Here is a 27,471-nt window from a genome sequence, read left to right on the forward strand (position 1 = left end):
TTCAGCAGAATAAGCGGACATGTCAACTAGATCTAGCTGGAATTGCCAATCTATTGAATTCACTAAAACCTTGTTTCTCTTAAAATGTACTGGAGCCGTCTTGTGTAGAGTATAGTCATCTTGCTCTCATCTACGTCTGAATCTGCGTACCGAACTCCAGTAGTGTCAAATATGGCCTTTTTAAGTTTTTGCATGCCTCCGTAAGCCCCTGTGTTTTCTGTCGCATAGTATATATTTCTCATCACCTCCTCCATGATACAAAGACTGACGCTTCAACGTCTGTGACGCAACATATCCGTCAGCAATGATTACATGTATACACTTTTCAGAAAATCAGTACAAGCACCTATGTTTTTACAAACCAAAGATTCAGTAAAGCAATACATCACATCAGCAACATCGACATGTTGTTTTCTGGTTAGCATTAAAACACACAAATCAATGCTAAAAGTACAAAAACAAAACACATGACCCGTATGAAAATTATTATCGTTCACAGGAAATACATTTGCTATATCGAGTAGAGTAGATTTCGCATCTGCATATTTATCCGCTGTCATTTGTGTTACGGGTACCGGGCAGCTGCACACATTGGCAGCTGAAATACAGGAAAAAGGGTGAGACAGAGAGACGTGGTATATCCTCGCTGAAATCTCCGCAGTTATTGAGGGAAAACAGCGGAGCATGCGCTCTTGGTCATGGTCCCTGAGGGTAAACCACAGTCTCACACTGCCACCTACTGCCGGGAGGCTGCTACAGCAGGCCAATCTTTCACATTTCCAAAGCCATCTTACTTGTTTTACATCACATAAAATCCTCTTCAAATAAAGGAAATAAAATACAGATATCACTTTAGCGGAACTTATACCATAAAATCAAACACCAATGTGATTACACTCTAGTGGGCATCACATTTGCACCATGGTACGCCATCCCGAGGTCATTCGTCTAACGCATTCTGTCTGTTTGTCAAATCTAGAACAACATAGTGTGTCACATATTGCATTGTTAACAGCTTCACACAACAGTGCTCTCATCTTATACACGATGTATCTCTTTTTGACATGGTTTTGTAGACTAGACACATTCCCCATTGTTTTTTTAGTGTTGCTCCCCCCTTCCAGATGTCCAGAGATTCCTTAACTATTGTGCTCACACTGTCCTCCACTCTAACTACGCGTTTAAGCAAAGCAATGAGAAAAGGATTCCTCAGCCAAATCTGTAGGAGCTACTACTGCAACGTCTCGAATACTGCATTCACACGTTGGCACCAACCCAAGACCACGTAGGACATACTTTTGATCATCAGCGAAATCTTTGTTAAAAAGCTTCTGCGTAATTTCCCTCTTATGTCCTTTGATATAAAAGATGGGTAGTGTGTCAATGCATGTGTGAGTTTGTTTTCTGCTCCATTCGTCTGTATATGCACAATACACATGTTTGTATAGCTTTTTGTTGCAGTATATCATATAAATAATAAGCTACGGTTACCTGTATAATACCGCTAGCAGTAGTGTTAGGAGATGTGTCCTTGTCGCAACAGTCCAGAGCGTCCAAACAGGCACCCTTAAACGGCTTGCTCGACGACAACATCCTGGAGTAATGGAAAATATTTAGGGCTGCTCGATAGACCCTCATCCGCTGCACATGTCCTCGTACCTGTACAAAACATTTTAATTAGAACAATGTCACTGTCAGCCCTGTCGTGGAGGTCTTTGAGGTTGTCTGTGGTATTGTTTGTTGTTCATCTTGCTTGTCCTCAGGACCAAAACGTTTTCTTTTGATCCCTACATAGCTAACATAAGGTTTATACCATCTGAATAATTTATCAATGTGCGAGAAGACTTCAAGGGTTCTATCCCATTCTCCCCACTGGACCACAAAGCCTGTGCTGAACCAGGTCTCTACTCTTTAGACGTGATGGGGTAGCCTTTTTGTTGCTCTGGGGTTCCCATCCTTGCATTTTGAATGATAGAATCATCCTTGCATGATCTAAAAAAGATGTAGGATTCTGGATCGTAGACTTCAAGGTCTGTCTCTACATGGTAGAGCTCTCCAGGCACAGAACCGCACCATTGTGTCGTATAGACTCCTTTTGAAGCACTCATATCTTTACAGACTTTGTTTCTGAATTAATTCCAGTCTTTGGCTGAAAAACTAATGTGCGGTGTGCTTTTACAAAGAAAAATTTCATCAAGCTCTCTTGTATAAAGATGAACTGATCCATGCTCAAACAAGAATCCCGACATTCTAAAATCTTCCACCGTCCATTCAAACTGAGGCGCCCAAGCCTTTCGGTCCAGAAAATCAATGTTGTTGGGGGAGTCACACGAACCCCCCTTTTCAAATGAAGAATATAAATGATGATGAAAATGTATTCACGTGCACTGTGCGCATCATGCACGTGCATGTTCACACGCACGCCCTCAAAAACACTGGTGGAAAAACACTGAGCTGCAGCACACCTCTCCTCTCTTCCAAACACTTGCTACCCTCCAAGCAGTCAATGGACATGAAGTTGTTACTGTGATGTAGAGACAGAGCTCAGTTAAAACATTATAGATGAACTTTTGTTACAGATTAATAAGTCACCACTCTGAAACTCTTGCTCCAGTCCAAATTGCCAACCTGGTCGGCAACATGTAGCCTACAGCTGAATCAAAGCTGTTTACCATCTTTCCGCTGACCCGCCTTTCTCTGTTTCTGATTGGCTAGTAGTCCTTAATTATGCAAGTGCAACTCCCAACAAAGATCATTTAGAGACGTCACTCCATTGCTAAAACGAAGCCTTCAACACAGGGTGAAAAGAGGAGCTGCAGCAATGTGCAGTATGACAAAAAATACGTTGTTTTTTGAAAATTAAACCATGTAAACCTGTTCTGGTACAACCCCTAAATAGGATTTTGAACTTGAAAATGAGCATAACTCCACCTCTTTAAACTGAACAACATTGTAAACTTAGTTAAAGTAGTTTCTTCAACTAACTTTATCATGTTTCTTGTATAAAGTTGGTCTCAATGCAAAACTTATGGTAGCACAACTTTGAAATTGTAGTTGGATTCAAGTTGAGGCCAGGTCAAGTACCCTTCTCATGCTTCTTAAGAATGGGGTGTACTAAGCAGTCCTGCAGAGGTTTTCATCCACATGTCAGTGTTGGACATGCCAGGACAGCTCTCCTGTTTTCTTCAAGAGAACCTGAAGTCAAAAAGGTGCGTATTTTTTTCGAATATAATACTGAAAGTCTGCCTTGCAGTAGTCAAGTAGTTAATTTTTTTTTTCAAATTCTCTTTGAGGTTTTTGCATATAAAATACAAAAAGACAAAAACAAAATAACAAACAACAGACTTCAGAGGACATCATTGCCATCGCCATGCCAAACACATAATTATACATTTGCACCAAAATAATCTATGTAATACATTTCAGATTTCCTCCTCAACAAATATTTAATTGTTTCCAATTTCAAATGAACTATTATGTCTTTCAATAAGGCTGAGTGAGAAGGGGGCATTTTCTGTTTCCAACACAAGAGAATTAATCTCCGCGCCATAAAGGTGACAAAACAAACCATACTGTTTTGGGTGTCCGAAAGTTGTACATTGACTGGCCTCCTTGAACTGCAAAAGTCCATGTCTAATACATACAGAGGTAGAATGAACATATCTTTGGGCTTTTGAACATTGATTGTCTGTAATGATCACTCCTAGGTCTTCCTGCCAGGCTCTTTACAAATGGTCCCATGTAGGTGTTGAGTCTTCCTGTGATAGCACATTGTGCATTTTAGAAATGAATCCTCTTTTAAAGGGATTAGACAAAAACACCATTTCCATTGTGGAGTTCGAGGGCCAATTAGGAAAAGATGGAAACACATGATTAATTTTTTAGTTAATTGCGTGCTTGATGCTACACTGTTGCTTGCCTGCTAACTAAGTAGTCAGCCAATGTTAGCATGGTAAACAACTGGGTTTGATAAATTCCATCAGAGACCTTTTAGAGGAGACACGCCACTCAATCACATCCTCAATACATCTCTATGGTGAAAGCTCGTAACGGCAAAGATGGCGGTTATTCTTCTACTGCGCATGCGTGGAAGTGGTGACGCATGCGTAATAGAAGTATAACCGCTTGGGACAAACGCTTTTTAAACGTCTGTAAAGATTCTCAGTCATCCAGGTCATAGTTACCCAAAGAAGGTTGAAGTCAAGGGCAACTGGACTTGGTTGAAGATACTAGAAGATGTTGGGTCCCTCATCCAAAGGACTTCTTCAGTTCTGACTGACTGGTAGGGAAACTAAGCTATAAAAGGATCAAAACATCACTCTCCTGCAGTACCTGCTGATAAAGGAAGATGCACGGTAGTCCTTAACACAGCGGACTACTGGAACAAGGTCAACACACTACTAATGGACACAAACACATATGAGACACTGAGGCGAGACCCAACCAGCGGATAAAAGAAAAAGGCCATAGAATGTCTACAACAGCTACAGAAAGACAACACCATCTCCCGTGAACAATATTTGTATCCTGGAGAAGCCCTTCCTTGCTACCTAGGACTACCCAAGATACACAAAGAAGGAGCCCCACTCAGGCCGATTATCAGCAGCATTAACTCGGTCACCTAAAACATTGCCAAACACATTTCTACCATCTTAGCTCCATTGATGGGAAACATGCCACACCACATCCAAAACTCCATTGACTTTGTAAACAAAGTTCGAGAACTGAAACTGGACCCAGATGAAACCATGGTATTCTATTACGTGATTTCTTTGTTCACCTTCATCCCCAGCATAGAAGCAGTAGAAACCGTAAGGAAACGGCTAACACAAGACAACACCCTGCACAACAGAACTAGCCTCAGCCCTGATCTGCAAATTACTCGACCTCTGTCTAAACACCACCTATTTCCAGTATAACGGAGGATTCTACAGACAGAAGCATGGCTGTGCCATGGGTTCACTGGTATCCCTGATTGTGGCAAACATCTACATGGAAGAAGTGGAGAGCAAAGCCCTCAACTACTTCAGAGGAACAGCACCAAACCACTTGTAAAGATATATGGACGACACCTGCAAGCCTTCACAGAACACATCAACTCTGTGGACAGTAACATCAAGTTCACACGAGAAGATGTCCACAACAACAGTTTGGCCTTCTTGGACTGCGCTGTACACATGCAAATTGGTGTTTCCAGTGCACTCAAGAGGTTTCTTGCCATTAGGCACAGAAATAACGCACTCCTCAAGCCTTGAAAACAGACACCGCCCACATCTGTTTACGTCTCTGTTCGGTCATGGAACTGGCAGTCTGCAGTCAACAAAGCTGACTTTATCGCTACTTATGCTAACGCATTATCTCTTGGGCTACTGGCGCTCACTGAGACCTAGATCAAACCAGAAAACACCGCTACCCCTGCTGCTCTGTCCAACAATTACTCTTTTACCCTGGAAATTTGCACAACTGCTAATCAATATGCCTCCTGCGAATATCATGCTGTCTTGGTGTCAGCTCCGGTAAAGGTCTCTGTGATTGTCATCCACCGTCCAAGCGGGTAACTTTGTGGACGAGCTAGACACACTACTGTCTTCAATCCCAGATCATGACTGTCCATTACTTGTCCTCTGTGACATGAACATTCACTTGGACAAATCAAACTCAACAGACTTCCTGTCTCTGATTCAGTCCTTTGATCTAACTCAGCCCCCTGACCCACAAAGCTGGCAACGTGCTTGACCTTGTTCTTGTCTGAAACTGTCCCACTGAGTGCCTAACTGTCACTCCTCTGCACATGTCTCCCACTCACTTTGCCTCAGTAGTAGCATCCGCTCTACCTTCTCTCAACACATTTTCCTCACTCGAGGTCACTGATGCCGCACAATCTCTTTGCTCTACACTGAGCTCGTGCCTGGATAGACTGTGTCCTCTATCCACCAAGCCTGCCCGCCCGAACCAGCCACCAGCCCACCCATGGCTAACTGATACCATCCGTGGGCTCTGTACTGATCTCAGAGCCACTGAAAGAAAATAGCAAAAAACCAAAGACCCTGCTGACCTTAAAGGAGACCTATTAAACTGCTTTTCCAGTTCTATATTGTAGTTCTGTGACTCCTGTATGGCAGCTTTGCATGGTTCAAAAAATATTTTCTTTTCTTTTTATTTCTTCATGTAGGGCTTCATTTCAGCCTCTGTGTGAAACAAGCTGCAAATGCTCCTGTGTGTGTAAGGCCCTTGCTCTCAAAGCCCACTGTCTTCTGATTGGCCAAGACCTGAAGCATGTTACCAGGCTATTGTTGTTGCTGGGTAGAACACGCAGACTGAGCCATTGCTATGCCCATATATGTGTAGCAAGACGAGGGAGTGATTCTGTATTTAAATAAGTTGCCAACAACGCCACCTGGGGAGTTTCACCCCAGGAAATAATATTAAGAGATAGGTCACACAGGTTCACCTGAAATAAAGCCGGGGCAGAGAGGGTGTTTCACATTTAAACACATTATTTTATTAATTAACAAAATACTAATTAAAGACAACCTAGACCAAAAGTAATTTAACTGAACAAACTATGTATACCAATTAAAAAGGCATGCCATTACTGAATAAAATAGAAATATGGGTCTAATAATTTAAAATACACAGTGGCAAAAAGGATAAATCAAACACACCAAAAATTAATCAAAACATGCAAATCAAATAATTTAAACCAACCTAAATTAAAACAGAAGATTGAAAATAACATACCCAAAGCAAAATGCCAACCATAAACTAAATATACTATAACTAGACCCAAACAACAAAGAAATGCTAAAACCGGCAAGCCCACTTAGAGCCAAGACAGAGCCGGAACTGGGCTGACCAGGCAGAGGGCAATCCCACAGGGGGAGAGAGAGAGATACCCAAAGCCAAGACACGAGCCGCCGTTCAGCAGTGCAGCAGATCACTGGGGGGAGGAGAAGATTTAGCACCATTAATATTTCGCTTGGTATATATTCAATTAAATGGGCTACAATACGAGAGACATGCATACATACCCCCATGTTTCCGCAGCGCACACACATAATCAGCCCACTTGCAAGAGACAGCCAGCACGGCAAACGGTTCGCTCTAAAACTCTCAAGGGAGCAGTGTTTTAACCGCGATGCAATAAGCGCACACAGCAGACAGTTGCATCAGCACGCAAGCAGACAGCAAACTTACCACACAGATTGAGAGCAACATCGCATGCACATACACAGATTTAGGGCCATTACCACCAGCTAAACTGTTCGGTTATAGGCCATGACAGCCATGACAGCGCTCGCAAACAGCACACCACAACGCAGGACCACCGTCGCCAACTGTCGAGACGCCCAAACAAGGTGAGTAAGAGACCGACACAGGTGCATCATTACCTGTACTTATAGGCCACGGTAGCGGCATCCGGTTGTCAGAGCGCCAGTGCAGTGCCGTATAGTGGCGGGAGGGAGCAAAACCCTCAACCTGCCACACATGGAACACCAGCTTTTTCTGGCTCTGTATTACGTAGAACAGAGCTCTTGGTAGAAAAAGCAGTGTGTTCAGAACAGGAGGAAATCTGAGGTTTTTGCTCACAGGGATTTCTTTTAAATACTTTAACCTAATTTTTTGAAGCTTTGGCCATGTTTAACATGAACATCCAACATTATAACATTGAAGATAAGTCATAAAATGTGGAAAAGCATAATAGGTCTCCTTTAAGGGCTAGCAACTGCTCCTATCCTCCTTCTCAACAAGCATCAGTGCTGCCAAAACGGCGTTCTACAACGACAGAATAAGCAGTGCCACGAACTCAAGGAAATTATTTTCCACTTTTAAAACGCTGCTAAATTCTCCTCCATCTCCTCCACCCACAAACATGTCTGCTGATACCTTTGCTGCCTTCTTCACAGGCAAAGTGGCAGCTATAACTAGCCAATTCTCTACATCTCTCAAAATCAACCATTCTATTCCTGCCCTGGTCAGTTCCCACTGTGTGAGCACGGCACAGGAAAACCTATCATGTAGCAGTCCTTATGTCTCCCCCATCTCCCTCGGGAAATGGTGCAAAAGGCTAAACACCAAGGCTAACATGTAGCACTCCATGACCTCCTAGATCCATATCAGTCTGGTTTTAAGAGTGGCCACTCTACTGAAACGGCTAAGGTCAGCTAAAGCTGCAGCCCAATCCTCGGCTCTTATCCTGCTTGACCTGTCAGCTGCCTTTGACACAGTCAATCACATGATCCTCCTATCCGCATTTCAGCAATGGGCATATCGGGTAAAGCACTCTTGTGGTTCGAATCCTACCTCTCAGGGCGTTCCGACAATGTTTTGTGGCAAGGACAATTACCCTCCTCCCACTGCCTCTCCACAGGGGTACCCCAAGGCTCAGTGCTAGGGCCCCTAGTGAGAAACTTGGGTGTCATGATTGATGACCAGCTGTCCTTTTCAGACCATGTTGCTGCTGTCTCTTGGTCGTATTGCTTTGCTCTATATAACATCACAAAAATCAGGCCCTACCTCACTCAATATGCCACTCAGCTTCTGGGACAGGCCATGGTTACCTCTCGCCTCAACTATTGCAATGCCCTCCTAGCGGGTCTTCCAGCTTGTGTGGTGAAGCCCCTACAAATGGTTCAGAATGAAGCAGCACGTCTGGTTTTTGATCAGCCCAAAAGGACGCATGTCACTCCATTGCTGTGGACCCATGGCCTCCAGAATAAGATTCAAGCCACATGCCATCAGAGCAGCGGCGTCCCTCTCTAACTTCAAGAAGCTCTTGAAAACTCATCTCTTCCGAGAACACTTCCTCTCATAACACCTCTAACTCCTAACATCTAACATGCACTTCTTGTGCTCTTTTTCTTCTCTCTCCTACAATTATCTTGTATTGCTTGCACTTTTTGTTAACTCTAACTTCTTTCCCTAGGTATTTACCCCATTGATGCGATATGTGCCATTAGCGCTTACTAGTATTTATTGCTGCTTTTATTAATGTGTTGTCAGTTGTAGATCTTGTGCTGTATTTTATGCTCTGTTAATGATTGTATGTTGTTCCTCAAATGTAAGTCGCTTTGGATAAAAGCGTCTGCCAAATGAGTAAATGTGAATGTTTACAGAAAACCCACACAAACAGACCAGTACCTAGTCTTCGATTCCCACCACCCACTGGAGCATAAGCTAGTGGTCATGAGAATACTGCACCACAGAGCAGAAAACATACCAACAAGCACCCAAGCCAGAGAGAAGGAACAGAACCACCTGAAGGGGGCACTTACAGCCTGTGGATACCCTAAATGGACCTTTGTAAAAACAGCCACAAGATCCAGGAAGAACAAAACTACAGGGGATGAGAAAAAAGGTCAAACGCAAAACATTGTGATTCCATACGTGTCTGGAGTATCAGAGAAACTCAGGAGGATTTTCACCAAACACAACATCCCTGTGTTTTTTAAACACAAGAACACGCTAAGACAGATACTGGTACACCCCAAAGACCGCACACCCAAACACAAGAAAAGCAATCTAGTGTATGCAGTCCAATGCAGTGAGGAATGCACAGATCTGTATATTGGGGAGACTAAACAACCACTACACAAACGCATGGCTCAACACAGAAGGGTCAACTCCTCAGGTCAAGACTCTGCAGTCTACTTACATCTGAAGGACAGAGGACACTCGTTTGAGAACAACCAGATGAACATTTTAGACAGAGAAGATGGATGGTTTGAAAGAGGTGTCAAGGAAGCCATCTACACCCGGGTTGAGAAGCCGTCGCTGAACAGAGGAGGGGTCTACGCCACCACTTATCCCCCACTTACAATGCGGTCCTTTCATCACTTCCCAGGAAACTCAACAAGCGTAACTTATTGGCCTCAGGTGATGCAACGATGGTCATTCAGTCTTGGCCTCAGGTAGTCTTAACAATCATAATGACTGTCGTTCCAACAGCCAGGAACACTGGCTGAAATAGCTTAGTTTGCCTACCAGTCAGTCAGAACTGAAGAAGGCCTTTGGATGAGGGACGGATCTTCAACCAAGTCCAGTTGCCCTTGACTTCAACCTTCTTTGGACGCTTGGGGCAAAATCGTCAAAGTATTTCAGCGATTTTTAACTGATTTTACTGCTGATTCTATTCATGTAGTTTTTATGTAGACCTGTCAAAGTGCAGTTCTGGCTTTCTCCCCATTCATTCAGATAGGAGCCTGGTCTTGTTAGTCCGAAATAGCTGCCCAGAGGCGTTGCCAAGATGGCGGCTGAGTGGCATGATTTGCCTATAAGGACTTTGATTCCGTGGTTCAGAAGTGCATTGGGTGCGTCAATGACAAAACAGCCGATTGTCAGGGCTCAGAGAATTTTTAACCACTATTCGTTTAAGTATTACATCAAAATGAATACTGCTAAATAGCGTAATTTATTTTTTATGGCCAAATAGCCTACAGGGTTTCCCATAAATGTATTTAAGTCTGCCCCACCCACCACGTAATTTTGTCAAGGGATTTGTTAGTTATCCAGTTATCGAGAAAACAGCAAGCTTACTAGGACAAACAGAACAAAACAGTCCATACGCAAGCCACTCTCTTAAAGAGGCAGCACAAGTTATGTTACACTCTCTTTAGAATTTATAAGGTACACATAGACAAAACTAATGCAATGCAATACAGTGGCTCTGCATTAAAACCTTTCTTTGATAGGTATTATGGTTGTAAGTTTATTCAATGTGTTTGAAATTTTAATGGTCAATTTGAAGGCTGTTTATTGTGCTAGTTAACCATACTGGGTTATACTGAGAGGGGTTCTCAACATTTTGTCAACTGTACTTTTTTTATATATGTAAAGGATGGACTAAATATTTGGAACACTTCTCAGTGTAAAGTAACTAAGTATACCATGACTCAAAAAGTTAAAAACTCATTATAATCCTCTGTATTACATTGAATTTGTTCTTGGTGTACCTAATAAACTGACAACTGTGCGAGTGTATACACGCACATGCCCACACACAGTGTTCAATACATTTGTGCATTATTACGTTCACAATGTTGACCCTGCATATTCCTCACAAAATGTAAAACAACTACTTCTATGCTATCTATGCTAAATTCTTACAGCTGTTGTCCCGTGAAGCTTGTGCTGCTCCATGGTCAGTCTCACAGGGAAAGGTGTACTGAGTTTCCATTAAACACAACCCTCTCTCGTGTGCTAGATCGGTATGTTCACATGCAGAGCCGCTCTGTTTATTTCCAGTTTTCAGAGGCAAGGCTGTGGATTTTTTTTCGGGAAACACACAGAACTGACAGCTAGCAGACTGTAAGTTGATGTACACAAAAAGTGTATTGAATTAAAAATTGTGAATTGTAAATAAACAAACTTTTTTTTGACTTCATGGAATATCTCCTCGCAGTCCACGAGCCAGTGCATGAGAACGTGCTACACACTAGAAAACGTAAGGTGTGTGTTTGTTTTGCTGTTTTAATTTCAATCACAATTTAAGGAATACAGTATATGCATAGCCTGAATAGAATGCAGCGTGGTCGTGCACAGTACACTGTTAAAGTGTGTAAGAATATTTTGTTGTATAGATCCATTAAAAGTAAATTAACTGATTTGCCTTTTATTTCTCACTGTCCTTTCTCAGTTCAGCTCAAGTCAACAAGATCTATTGAGCCATAGACTACGACACGGAAGAGGAGCTCACTGGCCCTGTGTCGCATTAAAATCACACTTTACAGGATCACATTGCAGGGCTGTAAGAAGACATCAACCTTTTTTTGTGAGTAATGTGAATTTGGAGAAACTTGGACCGAGCGCATTTTTTTTCACTTATCTGGGATATCATTTAAAAAATCAACAGACTCTGTGCATTGCCCTGAAATTGCTGAAAAACAAACCTGTGCCACTGACACTTAGATCATTGACCAGCCATTAGATTACTTTATTGAGGTAGAGGCACAAAGTGGTTCAAGTGACAATGGTGGGGAAGAGTATGTAGAAACTGAGACTCTGGAACATAAAATTGCATCTCTTTTTGATGGTGATGACTGTTGAAATTGGTCGTCAGATATACACTATTTTAAAAGTTTACACTGGACTTGCATGAATAAATGAATGATAAAGTCAAGTGTTTCTTTAATGTTTGTTGAAAATAAACATGGAAATTGAAGTGGCTTATTTTTGTGGAAATTTATGTTATTTAACATTTTTTGAGGCCAACTCAAAAGTTTGAGTTGCAGTAAGTTGCCTTGAAATTTTGAGTTTTCAGAGCCTTTATATTTTTAAAGTGTACCTGTCTGTGTGTTACTTATGTACTACTGTTAAGATAGTCATATATTTAGCATTTAAGAGAATTCCTTACTGCTGCTTCAAGGCACATTGTGGGGGCTACGGTTTACTACTTTGTTTGTCTTTTGGTTTTCAAGTATGGGATGATGCTCAACACAGATATAATGCTGGCGAACTGATGGTCTAAGTAAAGTAAATAATTTCTTTCTATGTGTTCACAAAGAAAAAGTAGCATGTAGGTTCTTTTTTACCCTTTGTTATGTGCAAGAATTTTTAGAAATAACAATGTTGTCATTCAAGCACACAACCACATTTCCAATAATATTATGAAACACGGCACCACTAGTGTTATAGTGCAGTCAAACAGCACAGTGAGGAAATGCAGTCCTGTACATGCGTCATACACACCTCTGTGTGGAAATGCTAAAGCAATAATCCATATTGAGTTTTGCTTAGGTAAGCGTGGCTCCACTTTAGAAAACAAACAACCAGAACAAGAGCTACACTTGTATGGCAGGGAAACATTGATGTCTTGTAGAGTGACGGCAGCTTTGCCATGTAGACATATTGCAAAGGCAAGCTTTTTGAGCAGGGTATTGTATGGAAGTAAATGGTTTTCAATCTTTCCTGACTCTAGACAAAATAGACTCTTTGAAATGTGCCACACCATGAGAAATGAAACATTGTACTTACATATTAGGCTGTCGAAGATAACATTCACCTTTAAATAATTTTATGTTGTACTATATTTCAGATTTTGAGTGGACATGCACTTAGAGAAAAATACTAACATTAACAAAAGCTGTCCACTCTCTAAGACCTTTGAGAGAATCTTTGGGTTAATTGCTATTTCTTGTTTGACTGTGAATCCAAATCAGTCATATCAAGGGCAACTCAGACAAATGAGGTCACAGGAAAGGCCAAAGAAAAATGCTTATGAAACCACAAACATCAGTAACTTTTTTTGACTGATGGCTATTGGAAACAGCATTGCACACAATCCATAACTTAATTAATTAGCAAACACCATATTTATTATTTACATTTTTGGCAGTGACACTTACATAGCGTGACTTACACTGAGAGAGCAGATAGGTATTCAGGCGTCTCGAGCACACTTTGACAGCACACATGCCTGCTGATGGATGCGTAATGGCTGTTGCAAGAACTGACGGTACTGTATGTCCTTTCAGATACAAGATGTTCTCCTAACCACTGGGACTGTTCACTACAACAACATCCATAAACTTTGGCCAAGGAACTTCTAGCTCAGTGAACAAGCAACCAAAAGTGCGCAGGGTCGAAAGGTCAGCCAAGACTGCCCCGCAACTTGTGGCGCTGTCAGTTATGTGTTCCAGTGGACCTGACAACATACTTAGGCAATACTTATCTCCAAAATCACAACAAGAGGCGATAATAGACTAGAGTTCTGTCCTCATTTTCCAGTTCATTTTTCATTTCCCCCCACCTCTCTTTTCCCTTCTCCACTCTCCTTTTCACCAGCGCTTTGTGGTGGATTGTTGAATTTCCCCTCCTCTAGCTATCATCCTCTGTGAGTTAGCAGAATTTTTCACACAGCTTTTGGCCTGAGATCAGTGAAGCACCTTGGGCACAGAACAAAATATAGAACCGGGACGCAGAGACAGACACAACCTCCCGCAGCAATCTCCTCCCAAGCAATTTTGATAGCAGGGGTGGCGGTGTGGGTTATTCCCGCTGTAATACACTATGAGGCCCTAAGCTTGTTCCCTGCACAGTAGAGAGCACTCGCTCCCCTCTGCATGAATCTCTCTTGACAGTCAGACAAACAGACATCCAATCTCCGGTTTGGATGATTACGCTGCTATTGACCATGACCTTATCATTCATGTGTAATCTGTGTGAGAGAATTCACACTCCGTTTTATGGCGGCAAGAAAAGTCTGTTTTTTTGTGTCAACAAAGACAGTACAGAAACTTATTCAAGGCTGGTGGTGATCATTTTGCTTTACAGTTGCCTTGACTATATAAAAAAACAACCAAAAAACGGATCGAGGTGGATCTGGGGCCAGTTCCAAAAACCAGGTTTACTGAATTATCTGGATAACTCTGCTGAGTAAAACCTGGAATCCTTTCAAATCAGGAACATGGTTTGATATTACTAAAGAAAAGACTCCAGCTTACTCTTTAAACCAAAACAGGCCTCTGGGTGAACATTTAGCCTAACATTTGAGCTTATTTTTGTTTTCTTTGATGGTCCACCAGTTATTTCATTGATCATGTTGATAACAATGGCAGCCTTTCAATGAAATATGAACTGCCAGTGAGAGAAGCTTAGCTTTCTCATTAAAAAACCTTCTGCATCCATCTATGCCACTTTTGATGCCTGTAGTTAGGGCTAATATTGACGGTTTATGTGCTTGAATCATGTTTATGTAGAGAAATAGATCAAGCTGATGTGTTATTTAAGCTCTCTCATCAGCTCCTCTACGGTATTCACAACAAGCTGAATCCCGTCTGCGATACTGTGTAGATAAGAGAATTAATCCATGTCACACTAACGGGACAAAGGACGAGTTAGAATTTACATTAGCTCATCTTCCATTGTCAACTAATGCAATTACCAAGAACGTGTGATACTTTTACAAAAAAGTAGTGTTCCTCTGTAGCTGGCTCAGGCTCTAAGAAGGAATGAGTTACATGGAGAGATGTTATTGTTTCAAAAAGAGGCTTTAAATTTGCACAGCTGAATGCAAATGAATGCCTTTGAAGTACAGCAATCTTAGAAAATGAAGGATATCCATTTTTTTTTGTTGCATGAATAAAACGGCAAGCGGCAAAAGTTGGCACAAAGAGAACCTAGATGAAATAAATGAGAGGGCTGTTTGGTTAGTGGTCAAAAACAACAACATCAACCATCACATCCTATGAACTGTTTCAAAAAGGAAGAGTCTGTAAATAGTGTCAGTCTTTTTTGCGTTAAAGAGCATATTTTTGTTATTGAAGAGGAACCTCTATCAGGGATGTGCAGGCAATTACACCAAATGCTCCCATGCATGAAATCCCAGCTGGTTGTTATTGATAAATTTCCAAACACCTCCAAAGACTTTTCAAATTACCTCTCTCCCTTATTAAAACTTAACTCATGCATTTCACCCCCCTCTTCTTTTTTTCCAAGGGTATGTGCGAGCGTGTTTGTGCGATAGTGCAGGAGCAAGCAGGAAAATATGCTCGAGAGTGAGTGAGAAAGAGACAGAGGAGGAGAGATAAACAGAGACAGGGAAAGAGACTCAGAGAGAGAGAGAGAGAGAGAGAGAGTGTATGTAGGATTGGAGTGCTGGACATATGAACAGACAGCCGCCATTTATCTCCTCCTGGAGTACCGATGGGCAGGGCTTCATTATTAGTAGGGAAGCCATAAGCCGAACAAATTTTGAGACTCCTCTGTATTCAAGCAGCACACCTCTGCATTAACACAAGCCATTTCTCTTTACATGGCTGAATGAGATTCCCTTTAAAACCATCTGAAGGTCAAATGAATTGCTATACTCCAAGGGTATCACAAATCTCAAGTTCTCCTCCCTAAATATTCCCTTGCTTGTGTGTTATCCCGCAAGGATAGATTTGCTTATTTGAAATGACATCTTAATTGCGCTGAGTGGAGATGAATGGATTGCATAAATGCAAATGAATATCTAAGAACAGTAGTTTAAGTAATTTATTTCCTCTGGAGCAAAACACCCTTCAACATGTGAGGTGTGTTTAGACTTTTCAAAACATGAATGCCACTTAATGTCTTTTGTCCTCAAAACATATTAAACACACAATTCAGTTGTGTAATCACATAGCACATTTACTATAAACTATAAAAAGAGGTGACAAGATGCTTTTCCTGGCCCTTTCAACTCTTATTTCAATAAACCATTTATCTACACAGCCATGGGACATTTCCTCTCACCAAACACTGAAAACCCTCTGGTCACATGAGATCTGTGCTGCGGTTTGTAAACAACTGACCGGCCATTCATGCAGGATTCCCGCTTTGGTTTGACAACCTCTGCAGAGAAGTCAGACAGACCACCACATTTGTTGCCTCTGCTCCTGAACCCGTCCTGCCCTCCAGCCTAAGCCTGGCAGATAAGAACATCCCGCCCATGAACACATTTAAATGTAAATGTGGCTCCACGTGGAGGCCTTCATGAATAAAGACACAGTCCTAACTGTGACAAGCCTTTATTACAGTGTAATTAATCATCTCATTGGGTTAGAGATTAATAGTGAGGGAAAATTAAATGCACCTTTGCACACTCTCTGCAGAGATTGATTTTATAAGCCTCAGAAAAAATAATGAAAGGTGCAATAGGATTAAAATAAATGGCACTGCATGTTGTTCAGCCCTCAAATATTTTCAGGGCGTAAATATTTATCAGCAAAGTGTTAAGAGACACAGAATGCCAACCATCATCAGGGCTACTTTAGAGAGGAGCACATTTCACCCTGATGGATGTGCACTTTTTTTCCCTCTGAAAGCATAATAATGCACACCATAGATGCCTGAAAATGCTACATAAAACAGCAGCCCCTTTTTAACACTTTTTACATGTGTCACACAGATGTACTCACAAGGACCTACTGAATGAATTACGTATTCCTCTCATGCAACCCCCCCCCCCCCATCCTGTCCTTTGAGACACAGACATAAACCCACAGCTATAAAGTAAATGCACAGTAACACCTCTCACCCCGATAGCATACAGGCCACTGGGGCCACGGCAGCGCAGACAACAGCAGAAGTGAGAGGTACTGGTGCCATGCAGCGACGCAAGGAGGCAGGCTGCCACTTCTGACTGGTCTATGGGCTGCAGAGGCTGGATTAGTATGCATTGGCTGTCTTGAGTCATGGTGGGGCATTGTGTCTATCCTGACACAGCACAGGTGGGAAGAGTGAGTGTGCTAACAAAAAGGCAGGTTTGCTTTGATGCTATAACACTCAGTCATCCCAACAATATGTCACTGCCTCCTTTATTAGTTCTTTCCCACTGATGTTCTTGTTGTGGAAGGTGGCGGTGGTGATTGTTGAGCGAGATGTTAAAAGGAGCATATGCATCTGTTGTGTGGAACAACAAACTCTAACAAAATGAACATGATGGATGGCTTTTTTTTATTAATCCTTAATTTACTGGCTGAGTTCACTAAGAACATATTCTTATTCATGGTGACAACGCAGGGGATCAGTAGCAGAGAGAACAGGAGTAATACACGGCCACATAGCTGGACAGAATAATGGGGTTCTTACCAGAAGCTAAACACCTGCTGCTCTCATCACAGAACTGGATTTATAGCTTTTGATGGCAAAGACAAGGATGATGATGAGGGTGAAATTAATACTAAAGTATTACTATTTTACTGTACATAGTACTGCAGCCCCCAAAAGCAAGTGGCAGTACTGCAAAGGCTACTCTTGCCGTTTGCCCCATATCTTTGACTGCCTCTGCTGCTGGCTGCTTTGAGGCGATATTTTTATATTAGAGAGCTGCTCTGATTCATGTTTGACCTCCTTGCAACACCAGCCCTTTTGAATGCAGTGCTGGCAGAATAATAAATGCTCTTGTTGGTATAAAATGGAGGAGTTTCATGACTGTGAGGATTAAAAAGTAAATTCATAAAATGTTCACGTAGATGTAGTGTAAAAAGCATGAAGAAAGGCAACCACCGGACTGACAGTTAATTCCTCCACATCAGCTGAGGTGAAAGTGAAATTGGAATACTGATTTTCTCCATGTGAACACACTTCAACTGATTTGCATGGCTTGTGCTGCGTGAATCCAGCTTTTATACTCATGGTTCGTGTCTGGTTTCGGCAATGTTCCCAGGTTACAGCCCGAATAAGCTGTAACAGGGCATGGATCTGTCAACGTAAATGGGATTAAATATTTCACAATATCTATTCTTCTTGAAGGTCATTTCTGACATTTGCTGGTCAACAACATGATGTCATCAAATAAAGACAGGACCAATGTGTTTCACCTTGCTTCCAACATCCCTAAAATGTATGCAATGTATAAAATCTATATTAAATGCCATGACTCATAAGCCACTGCTTGCCTCTAACAAAAGCAGACACCAGATTGCAAGTCTCATCAATGGTGCACTCCATTTAACATGAGCTGACAGACAGATTGCAATTTGTTTTACACACACCCTTTATGACAGCGTCCTTTGCCATCCAGCAAACATCATATCATGTAGGTACTTAGTGTAGAGTTTTTGCTCAATACATTTCCCTCTTGACCTTGAGATAAGGTGTCATATATTACGCTGTTACCCCCACAAAAATTAAATCTCTGTGTGTGTCCTTGTATCAATGATTAAAGTTACAGCTGTCAACGTTGTGTTGTTTAATTTGCTTGGTTGAAAATAATTACATAGCAGCACTTGTGATTCCATCGCCTGTTAAATTCAAAGGACACAAGCGTAAGCAATGGATGGTGTAACTCAGACTGTTCTGTACTTGCGTACATGATTGCTCCACTAGCTGCTTTTATGAAGAGGTCTTTGTAGCCTCCTGGCACCAACTACCCCACCAGCCCCTCCAGCGCTACTGTTGATTCATGTGAAGGGGGTGACACGTCAAGGCACATACCTGCTGGGAGCTGCTCCTTGCATCCAATAGTTTTCCTCCTATATATATACACAATCCTATGTTGTCAAGTTACATCAAGCTGCATGACTTCAGACGCCTGCTGTGCATGAACTCTTGTGTACAACTTATCCTTATCCCATCGCAAAAGCACTGTGTTGCGTTGTCAGATCATATTATGATGGCATATGCAGTAATACATCAGAGGGCTACAGCCCCTTTGATTCCTACAGCTGCGCTCACCTCCCAAGGAGCCCTTCCTGCTCTATCGGCACGTGTGACCTGCCATCAGTAAACATCAAGGGCAACCTAAGTGATCTATGTTCTGTAACTTTTTGTTTTCTGTTGTTCTCTCTGATTCCAGCATCCACATGGCATTTCACCTGAGCACCTCACATCAAGGTTTTCGAGGAAAATATATATATTTGTTGGGAGGTTTTATTACCCCCGCCAAGTAGGTTATGTTTTCCGTGGCGTTTGTTTGTTTGTCTGTCAGCAGGATTACAGATAAACTACCCCAACACATTAGAACTATTTCTAATGAAACTTGGTGGAAGGGTGTAGCATTGACCAAGGACGAACCCATTACATTTTGTAGTGGCTCTGACAATTCACAATTTACTTTTCACTTTTGGTAACATTGCGAGATCGGTCAACTGAAACACTGGTGTGGCAAAATTAACTGAATTTGAGGTGCACGTTGCGAAAGGTGTGCAAACATACAACAAAACATAAAAGCCATTTCCAACATCACTGTAGAAACACATGCAGTAGGTATATAAGAACAAAGTAGGGATGGGATTTTTCTGGATAAATATAGATTTCCAGATTTTCCTGGCTTACTGTGTTACTGTTGTTGTTGGTATTTTGAATATTGAGAAAAGAATATCCTGCACATTGCTCTTGCACAGCATCACAATTTTAGAATCAGAAGAATCAGAATCAGATGGAGCTTTATTAGTAGTAAAGTAGTTTGGAGGAATTTGCTTTGGTGATAAGGTGCTACACGCAGACAGACATACAGCTGACATAAACAGATGTAGAAACAGAAGAATAGAGAAAAATAATACAACTGACAATATAAAAAATAAAAATAAGAATAAAAAAATAAAAATAACAATGGAACAATAACAATTTACAATTAACAACAAATTGACAACAAATATGTGCAATTTATTGATCATACTGACTGGTCCCTCTGGACCTTCGTCAAGAGAGTTTTTAAATCATTCTAAAAACAATCTTAGGTCCACTGTGTAATATTTAAGAGGATCTATTGACAGAAATGCAATATAATACATTTCATTACTATGTTTTCAGTGTTGTATAAAGACCTCACATAATGAACTGTTATGTATTTATTTCCTTAGAATGAGCCATTTCTATCTACATACACCATGGGTCCCTTTACACGGAAGTCGCAATGTTGCACCGCCATGTTTCTACAGTTAAATATGTCCAAAGAAGAAGAAGTAGCAGTAAGAGTTAGAAGTAAGAAGAGACGTGAAATTTGGACAAATGGAGGGCCACAAGTATTATTTAGCACAATAGTCGGCAGAGCATGTCGGCCACCGTGGCTTCTCTCCGCCGCTTGCAAGGGGAGGGATGAGTGAGTGGTGAGCGAGCTGTTGGTTGTAATCAGTTTGCAATTCGCAACCCTCACCACTAGATGCCACTAAAACCTACACACTGAACCTTTAAATAGATAATGCTCTCCTTACTCTGTGTGCACATGTGTGAGACAACTACTCTTCTGTGTCTTTCAATAATTGACAGCGACATGTCTGCAATTTCACATATAAGAAAAAGTGAAAAGAAAGACAGGAACAAGTGAACCACTATGACACCTAATCAAGTCTATTTGCAAGAATATTTACAGAAATTGCACATCTCATTAATGAAAACATCGGCCTTGCGGCTTTCACAAGTCATTTCAAGTTGTGTAATCATATAGACTACTTGTATCTTGAGTGTACCATAAGTAGGTTTATAAAATCATGAAACTCCTTAGAGCACGACATGCCATGGTATCTCATCATTCAAGTCTTTGGAGGATAAAGTTTGCAAGTTAAATATCCAGCACAGTTCTCTTTCTTTCATCACTGTTACTACCTCTCTCTGGCAGAGTCACATTTTCAGTGCCCTGGGACTTAAATGATGAGATGTCATGTTTGAAGTCATTGAAATGTACTGCTATTGGGTAATCTTTATCATTTATCCTTACGGCGCTCTTGTGTTCATTTATTCTCACTTATTCAATTCATGGTGTTTCACAATTGTCTGCCAGATGCATAAATAGGCATCTGTTTGCTAACATGTTCGCCATGTGAGCTTTATAATGTTATAATATGTCAATGTTGTTTTTACAGCTTGTTCTCTAAAGGACAAGAAAAAACACTAAATGCTGCTTCAAATTCACAAAAATAATTAAAAACAGTATATATATTTTTTTAGTACACAGACACTCAATATCTGAGACAAGCCCATTCATGTAATCATAAACATCCAAAGGGACATAATCCCAAGAACCCAACGATAACGCAAATACTGGAAATTTGTTAACATGATAACCACAGAGTTATACTCTACCAATCTCTCTATTAAAGTTATCTCTGTACAGGATCAATACCCAACAATGCAAATACCTTTCAAACTGGGACAAGGAACATCAATCACTTTACAATAAAATAAGACACCGTAAAGATACCTTTGAAGGTTGGGGTGAGACATTCCTTGACTGTAAATGGAAGATTCACTTTACTTTTGAACTCTGAAATTGCGCCGCAAAGACGGCAGTGAGTATCTTGTTCTCCTGATACATTCAGTGATGCCCCAGAGAGACCGGACTCTTCTGAATCAGCTTGCATCTGAAAAATCCCAGGGGAAGCCCTGTGTGATGATAAAAGAAAAAGCTACCCTAAGGTAGACAGATGTCCCAATCACCTTCGGCTCTGCGAATTGTCAGATAGCTCTTCTTTGCATTAAATAACACATACGTGGATCAAAAACATCCAAGAATGGCTTAGATCCTTAAGATTTGCTTTGATGGTAAGTTAGGAAGTGTGTATGGGGAGCAAGCTTAAACAACCATGTACCCTTCTCTTTTCTCCTTGCAGTCAGGGGGAAACCCCCGATTTTTTTTTTCTTTTTTCTAAATGTCTGATGGGTAGAAAGACCTCTGCTTCAATGTGCCAAACAATATGCTAAGCAGCGCATGTTTCTGATTCGGCGAACCATACATGGCTTATGAAATATATGGAAATCTGATATGAATAAAAATCTCCAGAGAACCTTTAATATTATAGCCAAATGTCAGAATTTTAGATGCTGAAATGGGACCTAGTTGCTATGCTAGTGCACTCTTGGTTTGTGCAAAATGTAAAATCTCATCTTTTACCTTAAGTGAAGCAGTGACTGTGGGCAGCCTGAAATCTCTCACTTTTCTGTTCTATTCTGGCCTTCTTGAGATAAAGACTCCAAAGTCAATCTGCCCACTACTGATCACTGACTCTAAGCCACTTTTATCCTCACTCAAGTGACCAGGAATCTAAAGTAGAAGTCCATTCTTCCAACCCCACAAAAGCGAGAAAACGTACACCACTAAGCTAAAAGCTTAACCTCCAGCTCAAGTGGTGCTGTTGAGCTTAACTCTGCAAAGCTGAGAAAGGCTGCAGCAGAAAGGAAAAAAATCGCTGACATCTTCATATTTGATATGATAATGAATTGTTTTGGAACACAAAGCACTAAACTGAAAGCTGTACTCTTACTATATGTACCTCTTTTATATGTGATGCATTATTGTTCGTTTGCTTGTCTGGGACCTGAGAGTATCTCAAAAACCATGAAATGTGCCGTGCACATTCATGTTCCCAACAGGGAGAAACCCATCGATTTTTGTGACCCGACTTTACTCAAAAGCCACCTTGAGGTCAAGCATTGCCGGCTCAGGTGGCACAGTGCCTGGGTGGTTAGAACTGTGTCCTGGGTTTGCACTCCCCTAAGGTTGACTAGAGTGATAGAAATGCAAGTTAGGTACAGCATTAGCAATGCTTTGAGTAGTGCTATTGACCAACCAGTAGCTTTAAACAAGACAACCTTAGTAGTGCTGTTGACTGTTGGCATTTGTTCAATTGTAAAAGACAAATTCTCAAAAGGACTAAGAGCAATTTAAAATGATACTTGTCCTAAAAGCTATCATCAAGTATCAAACACTCAAACTCTATATGCTTGAAAAGTGGCTGTAAAAAATTTGTAGTTTCAAGGCATGCTTGCATTCACGTGGATTACAATGTATTCTAATCGTGGCACGCTTTCACTGTGTTAAAATAAAGACACATAAGACTCGGCTCTAAAGTGTTAGCAAGCTAACATTTACTAATTATCACAAAGTATGACTGATGATGACTTGGAATATCATTTCACAAACTAAAATTTTGACGTGATGATGGCGCTAAAGGAAAATTCAAGGGATCAAAGTAATACAGTTCATTCACTTGGGGACCATGAATGCACCAAATTTAACAGCAATCCATCCAAAGTTGTCAAGATTATTTAATAAAATCCAAATAAAATGTTGGCTAACGGTGGTACCTGTGGAATAGTCTGGAGATCACCAGTAAGTAAGATTTGTCCTGTGAGAAACATTTACCTAATTTCATTGCAATCCATCCCACAGTTCAGAGATTTCAATCTGAACAAAAGCCTGCAGGTAGTGCTAGAGGAAAAGTCAGCGGACCACCAAAGTTACTAAAATGAATTGTCTGGGAACATAGAATGTCCAATCCATGACGTAGATGCTGAGAAAACTTTGACCTGTGCTTGTGACACTAGAAGAAAAGTCAGAGGATCACCAGAGCAATGAAGAATTTATCTACTTATCTGTAGCAAATTCTGGGGCAACCCATCTAGTTGTTGAGATATTTCAATCAGGGTCAAAGAGTTGGGCTGACAGACAGACCAACCAACAGTCCAGAATTGCCATCCCTATAATCCACTTGTCCATGGTACTGCAGGTACATACAGATAAACAGTGAAGAAATGGATTATGATACAGGAGTGGTTTGAGAAGAACATTTATATTCCTTTTACCCCCCCTGAAAACGTGTCACACACATTACTACTAAAGTAAAGCAAGTAAATTTTACTTTGTTTTATTTCATCAACAGAAAGTTATGAATACAAAAAGTACCACTAAAAAACTGTCCAGCGTCAGTAGATTGACTTTGGTAACTTATTATATTTTTGCTCTTGTGCCAGCAATGCGTAAAATAATAACACTTTAATAAAGCTTTAATCGTGTCAGCTCCTTTATTAAAGACAAACAGTTCAAATGAATTCAAGAATGTTTCGGGGGAAATTTACGAGAGCTCTGATCAATTTCATAGAGAACTACTAACTATGTGGCGCTGAAAGAAATAGCTTGTGTAATTTAATCAGTCAGCCCTCTTTAAATTGTTGACATGCTTCTATGTGATTGTACAATGAGAACAAATGGAAACGTCTGACCTATTTGTTCAGTTTACTTTTCAAAAGTGCACTTGTAATTAAAGGTGGATTGTGTGCATGCACACCAAAGTCACATGCATACACATGCTCCAGGCTAACTTAATATCATGCCAATTATTAATGTTGTAATGCACAAGGCCTACTCTCTCCACGCATCTGCAGCCAGTATCTGACCTCTTCACCTCTCGATCTCCTTCGACCCCTCCTCCATGCAGTAAAGGAACGCAGAAGCAGCATGTGAGTGTGATAAGGAGCAAAAAGGGTAACAAAAATGAAAAGGCCTGATAAGGCACATATGCAGGATTAACCCAGACTCTTTCTTAAAGCTAACTGAGCGATCCATCAAAAGTATTTCTTCACTCCTCCTCCTGCCAGCTCAGGTTGAAAATTTAAGACAGTAAGATGCCAATTCATGAAATTCTCCCTCAAGTCTCAGAAAACGTATTTGTTGCATGAATTGCAGAAGTTTGGAATTTGTTTGACATGTTCATATGACTAGGTTTTTATTTTGAGATGCATTGAAGGAGTTAACCTCCTGGCTCATTCAGTTAGGGCTACAACTAACGATTTTTTTCTTTATTTATACGTCTGCCAATTATTTAGTTTCAATTTCTCAGAGACCAAGGTACAATTGCTTGTCGTGGCCAATTAATAGTTAAACGAGAAAGATCAGAGAAAGACAGGAAAATCTCAAATTTGAGAAGCTGAAATCAATAAATGTAAAAAAAAAAGACTAAAACAATGAGTCAATTACAAAAATAGTTTCCAATTAACTTTCTGTCACTTGACTAACCAACCAACTAATGGACTAATCGTTTTAGCTCTACATTCAGTATACCATGACACTATGCCAAGGATCACTGCCCCTTCCAGCACAAGATAACTGTTTTGACCAGCCGACTATTCTCCTAGGAGAGAAACAGGAGATCAGAGCATCTACAACCGACAAAAGAAAGTAAAATTATTCCTGCATCCTTTCAAGCTTGTACTGTGTCAAGAACACCTCGGCTCCCTCAAAAATTTGGTAAACATCAAACCTGCGCACCTGCAGCATCCCTTACTGAGAGTTTCTTTTCTTTTCTCCTCTCCTGCAACTACATTAACACTCTGTCTCGACTCACCAAGCCCACATATCTTACCTGTGAGATATGTGTCAGTAATCAGTATCGCGCCCAACACCAACTCGAATACTAGTTATTCTCTCATAACTCAATTTTGACAAACATTACCAGCTTCTGTACATACCAGATGCTGTCTAAATGGCGAAAATGAAGTTGCATTTACATGAGATGTATTGTTACTATTCTATTGTGAATGTAAATGTTTTGACATGCAAACCTGTTTAGTGTAAAGAGAGCTAGAAGAGTTGTGAATTATTGTCTGGAAATAGACTTCCAACTCTATTTGCGAGACCTCTGCTCATCTCTCTCCTCTACATCTAACAGCGTGACAGTAAAGTTGATCTCAAGGTGGGTCTTGTGTTTACAGTTTACGATTGATTTTATCTTCATAAAATGAATACTGAAATCCCTCCTGCTTCTTTCTACCAAAAGATAGCATAGATGCAGACATGGCAACATTTCTTAGATATATCAGTCACTTATATGTGTTTCACACAGTTTTTTGAAATCTTTTTTGAGAGTTTTTTTTGTTGCCATCATTGGATAGCATACAGTAGAGAGCTGACAGGAAATGAGGGGAGGAGGCATGTGTTTGGATATCAGTTGGCAAAAGAGCTTGGTTGAGGTGTAATTTATCAATTTTAATTCCTCATCTTCCGTCTGATCCAACAACACAGAGGAGGAAGGTGTGGATGGAAGCAAACAGTCTTAGACTTAGGCCAAAATTAAACTTGCCGGTTATCTGGTTTGTGTGCTTCCTACAAGCCGGTACAAATCACTGTTGCAAAAATAAAAGTATTTTCTGATCTAACACTGCCTTGGTTAAATTAGGGCATAAAACAACTTGTTTAGAACTGATGTTTACAATGCAATGACTGAACAACTTGCTTTGATCATAACATATTTCTTATATATTCTGTTTTTATTCTTTCTTTCTTTTCTTTGTTTTTATTCTTATATATATATACACACACACACACACTCTCACAAGCAGATTCTGCAAAGATCAAAGCACAGGAATGGGAAGTAAGTCCAAGACAGTTCATACAGACAGAGCCGACGCCCTTGTTTCAACAGCCAGGCACAAAGCCCAGTGCTGTCTGATAACTGGTGACACAAATGAGTGCCTGATACACTCAATTTTACACCTCTAAGGGCAATTGCTGAAGATTCTTTATAACTACATAAGCTTTCTCTGGACTTGTGGAGGTTTGGTATTATGCTGTGCTCTGATATTACCCTTTCAGTTTGTTCTTATAGGTTACGTTTACCTTCCGCTACTTGCAGGCCAGCACAATCGGACAAAGCCCCTCACCCGTTAATGTTGACAGATGTCACCAGCTGCATCTTAATGACAGTAATGACAAGCAAGAAGTCAGTTTTCATTACAACCTCAACCCCCAGCTTACCACCAGACTCTGACTCCCCACCTCTTTGAAAGAACTGAAGCATCCCTTGGTTGTGTAACATCCGAACATAATCCAGAGTTGAACCTGAAGCCTCAGGTGTAGAGAGTGAAGTAAATAGTAACAGTAGAATTTCTTGCTTGAAGCTAGCTTGTTCATGCTGTAACCATAAGTGAATTACATTCACAATTTTTATTTGGAAATCAAAATGGAAATCTTGTGAAATTCAATAAAATCATCACTCAACACATGAGGTTCTGTCTGAAAAAGGAGCCAGCCAATGGTCTGAAATGTGTTGTTTGAACACCTGCATAAATATTAAAGTGTCTTTGTTAGTTGTAAGCAATGTAATACAAGTAACATAGGTCCAAGTATATCAGTGCAGAAAGAAAGCAATTTTCTATAAAGAAACAACAGACAGATTTAAAAAAAATGATCTTATGACCTATTCAGCCAAAAAATCAAATATCTGGGGCAGACTTTTAAGTGTACAAGCCAAAGAGGGTGAGTTTATAAATTCTGCATGTTGGGTTCTCACTCTC

Source organism: Micropterus salmoides, unplaced genomic scaffold (genome assembly GCF_014851395.1).
Source record: "Micropterus salmoides isolate LMB-PRFRI ecotype aquatic unplaced genomic scaffold, ASM1485139v1 Ms_hic_scaffold_5, whole genome shotgun sequence".
Lineage (NCBI taxonomy): Eukaryota > Metazoa > Chordata > Actinopteri > Centrarchiformes > Centrarchidae > Micropterus > Micropterus salmoides.